The sequence below is a fragment of the Clytia hemisphaerica genome, unplaced genomic scaffold, assembly GCF_902728285.1.
Source record: "Clytia hemisphaerica strain Z4C2 unplaced genomic scaffold, Clytia hemisphaerica genome assembly, whole genome shotgun sequence".
NCBI lineage: Eukaryota > Metazoa > Cnidaria > Hydrozoa > Leptothecata > Clytiidae > Clytia > Clytia hemisphaerica.
This window is the reverse complement of record NW_027103734.1, coordinates 1,377,612-1,385,228: the sequence shown is the minus strand read 5'-3', so window position 1 is coordinate 1,385,228 and position 7,617 is coordinate 1,377,612. Positions and strand designations below refer to the sequence as shown.

The 7,617-nt window shown below is 35.1% G+C and overlaps 1 long non-coding RNA gene across 1 annotated transcript; it reads right to left on the bottom strand.

Annotated features, from left to right (window-relative positions):
- Window positions 1-1,746: 1,746 nt before the first annotated feature.
- Window positions 1,747-5,164, bottom strand: LOC136805093 (uncharacterized). The gene is made up of 3 exons (XR_010846333.1): window positions 4,965-5,164; window positions 4,620-4,756; window positions 1,747-2,144 (listed from the first exon to the last, which is right to left on the bottom strand). It is a non-coding gene; the product is annotated as an uncharacterized lncRNA (long non-coding RNA).
- Between the last annotated feature and the right edge of the window lie 2,453 nt (window positions 5,165-7,617).

Below are 7,617 nucleotides of genomic sequence, written 5' to 3'. Positions count from 1 at the left end.
AGTCAACCGAACCCTATGAAACCAATTTTGGTAATCGAACCATCAAATTTCATCAAACGAAATCGAACAATAGGTGTTCGATTATCGAACCTGATCGAACAGTAATTGAACTTTACCGGAAAATCTTCAGTTTGATGTTTGATTATAGCTATCGCAGTTTGATTTTAAGTTCAATCAGTCAGCTCAATCAAACACATGGTTCGGTAATCGAACAGTTTGATTGACATCGCCTGGCCGATGGGATGATAGATATTGGCCTGCTCTTTAAAGGGACATTAAAGTAGTAAAATGTAAACATTGCGCGAACCACGTGTCATTAAAGAGAACAATTAAAATCACGTGTCCAAAACAAACTTGTAAAACAATTGAACAATCAAAATTAGACATGGTTATATTTTTTATTTTGACATGTCACATTTGTTTTGATTTTGTATCCGCTGCATACTGTTTGTTATGTCCTGGGACGATTGGTCGAAGCATGGGACTGCTGCACATCTGGTCTGTATTTTCACTTACTGACTTACTGTAAAATCGAAAGAGAAATCGTGTATTTTTAAATACGCCGTTCCTTAACTCAATACACTCTTCTCGAGATGCATAAATTTATTGTTGTCCTCGTTTTCAAACAGATTTCATTGCTATAAAATTACATATTCACAATGATAATTGTGTTGTTTACACCTCATGAGACATTTTGAATTTCAAGTACTCTTGTTTCAGAGTTAATGTTTGCCTTTCAGTACGGTCAAGTATCGCTTTTTTTTGTATTACGGAAAACGCGAATTAGATCTACGCTTTCGTGTTTTCACTTTCGATTTCGCCTAATTTCATAGCAAACCCATAGCAACGAGGTGCACAGGCATAGTTACGAGTGACTGCGCAAAAATCCCAACATAAGATTGATTTTAAAACTGTTTCATTAGATAAAGCATTTAAAAATACACCTTCTCTATGCTGGATTTTTTTCTCGAGTTAATAAATCTCAAGATATTGTTCAAAAGATTTCCCCTTATTTCACAGATAAGAAAAAGTAAAGCTTACTATACTAACGCGAGCGCTCAAAATGAAGAATCACGTGACATTTTACTCTGTAATTAGATTGTGCGTATACGTCAATAATAAAATAAGAAGTCCGTGAGGAATTACTGGCTGATTGGAATAATTTCACAGTTTATAATTCATTAAAAGCAAAAATGACATAATCAAAGAAATTGTGCATATTAATATATTTAAATCTTTTAGGAAACAGAACACAAAATTAGAATGTGTTCGTAGCTTTAGCGAAGAAGCAATTATAAAATACAACCTTGTTACCCCAAGAGAATCGACAAACTATGTTATGATTTCAACAATGATAGCAAGACTACTAATGTTAGCGGAACTCTCTAGGGAGTCTTGTTGTGATATAACAGTAATTGTCTATGGAAAATATCATTGCAAACTAATGGTAATGTACTGATTGAAAAAATGCAGAAAATGTCATATCTAGATCAATTTTTGGGTGTGTTAGAATGTGTTGAACATTATAATCGAATTATTTAAAGACGTTTTTCGTTGGTTGATGGAATAGCTGTTTGCGATTAGGTAAGTACCAAATGACGTTGATTTTTAACACCAAGAAACGTGGTCTACGTCGTACGAGGGGTAAATCGATTGAGAATAGGGTCACCTGATTTTTTTACATGCTTCAGCTTTTTTCACATGCACGTAAAATTCTACTGAAAGTATTACAAAACACTTCTGGTAGAGTTTTTCCTCGTTGTCAAAGAAGATGTACGTTTAATTTACGTAACTTAAGAGAATGAATGAACATCAAATTTTCGTAATGTCTTTACGAAAAATTTTACGTGCATGTGAAAAAGCTTAATCTTGGCTTTTTACGTAAACACTTACGTTTTCTTCGAAATATTTTTCCATCTTTTTATTATTTTTGACATTTCAAAAAATGGACACGTGAATTGACTTGACTTTACCCCTCGGAGATCGTTATATTTGTTAGCCAGGAAACACTGTCTTACCTTTTTCTTTTTTCCTGCAACATCCAAAAGAGAAAATGCTGAACAAGGAATTCGAGTTTTTTTCGAGATTTCCGCAGTGAAGTGATAGACGGGATTCCGGTCTATATATTTGTCTGTTACGGAAATCTAAATGGGACAGAAATAAACAGTCCAAAACTAAAAATTAAGTTGGAATGGTTTTGAAGTGCAATTTCTGATATTGAATTTTGAATGGGGACGAAATGAAAGTGAAAGTGAGGCTGGAATTGTAAGGCTTTTATGCTAAAGGGGACGAAACTTTTATTAAGCTTTCCAGTGTGTCCACCGGGTCTGTCACACAGGGGTGTATAATTATTTGCCATCTGGTTTGTGTATGACTAATATCATAATGAATGTACAAAACATCAAGATGAATATAACACCCCTGTGTCACAGACCCGGTGGACCCCCCACCCCGGTGGAAAAATAGGCCAAAAAATCGTCCCCGGTGGGAAAAATATCCTACAATTTCAACCCCACGGCGTAATTGCTCTATGATTTTATTCCCATTGAAAACTGAATGTAAAAAATTGCACTCCAAAACCATCCCCACTGGAATTTTCGAGCTGGAAACAATAGATTTTCTATCCCCATTGGCATTTTGATTGAAAATTTTCATCCCCAATGAGGGGAAAAGTTAGGGGAAAAGTTCTACCGGGGCACTGAGACAGGGGTGTAATATACAAATTTTTGCTTTTAGTTGAATCATGGCTGATAGTTGTGGGTACAAACAAAATTCTACGGTTGGAAAGACCGTGTCTAAAGCATCAACTTCTAAAAGTATGACTAGTGTTTAATTTCATTCTTGTGCTTACTTTTAGCAAGAAACTTTGTAAACATTTCATACGAGAGACATTTCTCTGAGTCTCTATGGTAGAACGCGAACTATTTTTATTAACATTCGAATAGTTCAACTAGTCGACTACTTTTTAGCTCTTGAGTGTAGGGGTATTTTCACAGATTTCTGTAAAGGCCGAAGGGCTAGATGTCGTGCTTTAACCTCTTCCAAGAAAAAAATATGAATATCGCAAAAAATATTGCTGCTAAAACCCGCGAAGCTTTTTATTGGTCAAGCACTGAAAATATATTGTAATTTCACATGACCTAGGTAGGATTTCATACCTAATCTCGGCATACTTTTCAACCAAAGCATGGCATCTAGCCCTTCGGCCTTTACAGAAATCTGTGAAAATACCCCTACACTCAAGAGCTAAAAAAGTAGTCTAGTTGAACTATTCGAATGTTAATAAAAATAAATCTATTATATGTGTATTTTACATTTTTCAAATGGCCCCTCAGCTGTAATTTATGAAATTTTCGTCTTGTAGCCTTCAAAGACAAGAAAGAAAAATAAGACATTATTCGTAGAAAAGATATATTGCGAAACAAAGAATATCGTCGAAGGATGTGCATCATTCTCCGCAAGGTAAATAATATGCAAAAAATAATTCTGGTAAAGTAAACGATAGAAATGCAAAAACATATCGTTTCAATAAAGTATTCCTAGCAAGATTACACTTAGTAAATTTTCATATACAGCCTCAAATTTTGTATGGTAATATCTGAACATCGGATAATTTATGGCATGTCCTTAAAATAGCCATAATTCTTGGATCCCTCGCATTAGTCAAAGGCAATGACCCCGGGGGGGGGGGGGGTACTTAGGCAAAATGGGTGCCGGGTATGTGCGAGCATAAGAGTACCTTTTCTCATTCCTTAAAAGTCTCTCAAAGGGGTACAAATTCAAAAGTTAGTCTCTGATGAAATCACGAAAATCTAAAATTTCTCTCTCAAAGGGTCACGATTTCCAAAAATTTTGACCAAAATTTGGTGAAAATCAAACCAAAATTTGAAAAAAATGGACCAAATTTTAGGAAAAAGTCTCTCAAAGGGTCCCAAAATCACCAAAATTTTGTCTCTCAAAGGGTCGATTTGCGATTTTCGGCTCGGACATACCCGTCACCTCGCAAACCTAGTACCCCCCTCCCTGGGCAATGACAAAAACATGCATCAACGTGTGGAGTACTACAGTTCTAGTATTAAATTAAAAAATTGTACGTCTCAATGCTAGATCTCGCCAGAGTCCATATTTCGACCAAAAGGAATTGGGCGGGGAATTGGGTGAACCGATCTTCATTTTCTACATCGTAATAAGCTTGTTTTGAGTTATAATTTTAAGCACTTTGCTAAGCTGCAAATAATAACTAAAGTTTATTAGTTTACCTGAGCCACGCTATTCTTCATATTCTTACGTTTTACATTTAAGGTCACTGTTTTAAGGTGTTTAAGTTTAAGTGGAAACAGTAGTTGTCTAACTTTCATTTCTCGCACTTTTAAAACAAATATGCAGAGAAGAATTAATTAATGGTAAACATTATGCTTATAAAAAATAAGAGTACAATAAACTAAGAATCGTTTTTATTAATGTTGTCCACCCGGCGTCACCCGATCAAAGAGCAAAAGTACATTGTGGAAAAGTTAGTTTTTGTTTTCGAACTGTTTACTGTTTCGTATAAAAAAGAGTGTTTTTGGCTGCTTTGTTCACATGCTTTCTACATTCGACTTTGAATCTGAAGCGCTTACCGATTGCTTCACGACGCGTTCATATAAGTCGACATACGCCGGTCTCTTTGTCTTTTTGTCGGAGAGAAGTTCTTTGCAGCTCCTCGTCGTATTCGGGCAGATCCTTGACCAAGATTTCTAATCTCTTCTTGATAACGCTAAAATAAATGCAAATTATAATAGCCGCATTCTTTTCACTGTTCAACACAATAAAAATACAAGGTATACTCATTCCCAGTGCTAGGTCACCTCCTTCCAGACGTTTCGCTTTTTCTGATTGTCATGGTCGGTCTAACTCCTGTAGCTTGTTCCCACGAGATTACCATCGTGTATACATAAGTTAAACTATAAGTTTACTTAACTTACGGTCCAATGAAAACAACGCCATGCACGATGTTTGTCAGCACTTGTTTTTCACTGGGAATATGATATTGGTGAATGTCCACGTTACATTATTAACACTAACGACCCAACAGAACTCTGTACATTTTCAAGTTCAGATAGCCTCTTCAAGTGTGAAGTGAAAACAGCAAGGAAATAAAGGAGTAAGGCAGTCTCGGAGTTAATTCATTTCCGTAGTTATCTTCAATTTTGCAATTAAACAGTCTATAACTATTCACAAATAGCGTTTTTAGTTGCATTATAGTTTTCGTTAGGTGATTTCTACAAACTCGGTTAAAATATGTTGAGAATTTGGGTTAATTCCTCGTTTTTAGCGATTTAAAGTCGCTTTTGGGCTAATTGATAAATTTGTTCAATATTTTTCAATTCGGGAGGGGTTTACAGACTTCCACGCTAGATTCAAAGCCCTATTAGATCATTCTTGAACTTTTGGATCTTCAGATCCTAAGGTCTTCAGTCTAGCGTTAAAACTCCACCCTTCCAACCTAAGTTCCGGCAGCTCCAGATCGTGTGTGGTTATAAAATTTCGTGGGGATTTCCTTTTTTCTCAAATATTATGACTTTTATTGTGCCTCGGACTTGGATTTATCGGACTGGAGGGTGATCTTTTTATATTCATTAAAGACTTCAATATCGGGTTAGTTTGATATAGATAAAGTTGACTATAGTATTGGCTCCATTTTACCGAGACAAAACAGATCAGTGCCCATTAATGGTGGCAAATAGATTGTACGGGTATGCGAACAGAAAAAAATTTATTTCAGTCGCCAATGAGTTACGAAAAATAGCTAAATTGCCAAATTTTCTGATTAGTTTCTACGGTTTTGCCCTCCAAATTTCTGATTACCAAACATCGAGCGGGCCAGCCCGTCTTCCAGCAAAACCTAGTTCCCGCTGCAAATTTTTTTCCGTAAGTGGCCCAAGCCCTGATTTAGTGGCCCAAGCCCTGATTATTTTACAGCCCAAGACCTGAATTACCGGCCCAATACCTGGGAAACTTTGCGATTTTTGAGACTTTAAAAATAAAATTGACGAAATTGCGAAATTGGGTTACGGTTATAGAGGGAATTAAATCCACATTAAACGTGTTTTTACCACGCCCTCCAAGAAAGAAAACGTAGACAGAGAATCGATATACTAAAAAACTCATTATAAAAAGTTAAAGTCCTAGTTACATTTGCTGAAAAGAATTTACTTTTAATAAATATACCTTGCCAGAAAAATTAAATCATAATAAATATTACGTGTTTTGCTTGCACAATTATTGGCTCTTAATCACTGCAACAATTTTCGGATGGCTGCACTGAATCTGTTGTCGGGTCTCAAGGGAGTAACGCTTCGTTATCATTTTGTTAAATGTCAAATGAAGAGAAATTGCGTGCTGACAGTATATGGTTTAACTTTGATGTGAAGTGGTATTCTGAAAAGAGAAATAACAACAAAGGTAAGCTAGCCGTCGCTTTTCCTAATACAAAATATTTTTAAACTTGACTTCACTGCCTTTTGGGAATTTAAGCTGGTTTAAATGTATAATTTCATTACAATTGAAATCTGTTTGAAAACGATTACAGCAATAAATTTATGCATCTCGAGAAGAGTGTATTTGTCAATTTGTATCTGGTGGGAATTGAGTGACAGGTGGTGGTAAATAAATCCCCATATTCTATCTTGACCGAAGTCTGTATCCTTAAGCTTTTCTTAATATATTTTTATATGGATTATTTTCACTTTCTCCAAGATTCAAAATAAATAAACAATACAAAAATTTGATTTTATTCAAACAAAGCTTTTCGAGTCTTAACTGCTCATCATCAGGTTGAAAATGAAATTTCTAGGTTGAAAAATGTATCATACAAAAAGTTGATTCTAGAATAAAAGGCTAATTAAAAGGGTCTATTAAAACGATAAAAACAATAAAAGAATTTTCAAAGGAGGCAATAAATCGTAAACCCCCCAATATGGATTATTGCGTTGAGATTTTGGAAAATCTCAAAGAGTATTATTTCTTTAAAGTTGGCTAGTTTTTACCCTGCCATTTTCTAGTTCAGAAGCTGGAGCTCAACTACTAAACTGATTTTTGCCTTTATTTAATGGCCTCTTGATTGTCCATGGGGTCAACTGATGCTTGTCTGAAGGTTAGACCTGCTGTTTGTGGGTCAAAAGTCACAGGGTAAATTTCCAAAAAATTTCATAACCTCAAACTCCCTCCCCCTCCACAATATTCTGCAATATTCAAATTTGTTCTGGAAAAGCCCAATGATTTTGATGGTGGTGCACCATCATTCATATCAGAAAGATACAACAGATTTTTCTGACTAATGTAGCCGTTTTCTCAATTTTAGAAAAATCCTACTGTTTATAGAAAGAAGTTGATATAAACTTTGCGCAAGTGAAATCACAAGTGTCATTTTTTCTTCTTCATTTTCAAAAAACTTTAAAATTTATAAAATTGTATATTGCAGTTCTCTGATTTATTCTGAATATAAAGATCTTACGCTTATAAAAAGGAATTTTTAGTCGCATTTTTTAAAGAATCTTTTTGTTTTTAATGGATTGAGATTTTTCATAAGAAAACAGGGTACGACCTGTGTGTACAATACAATGTGTATATTTTGTG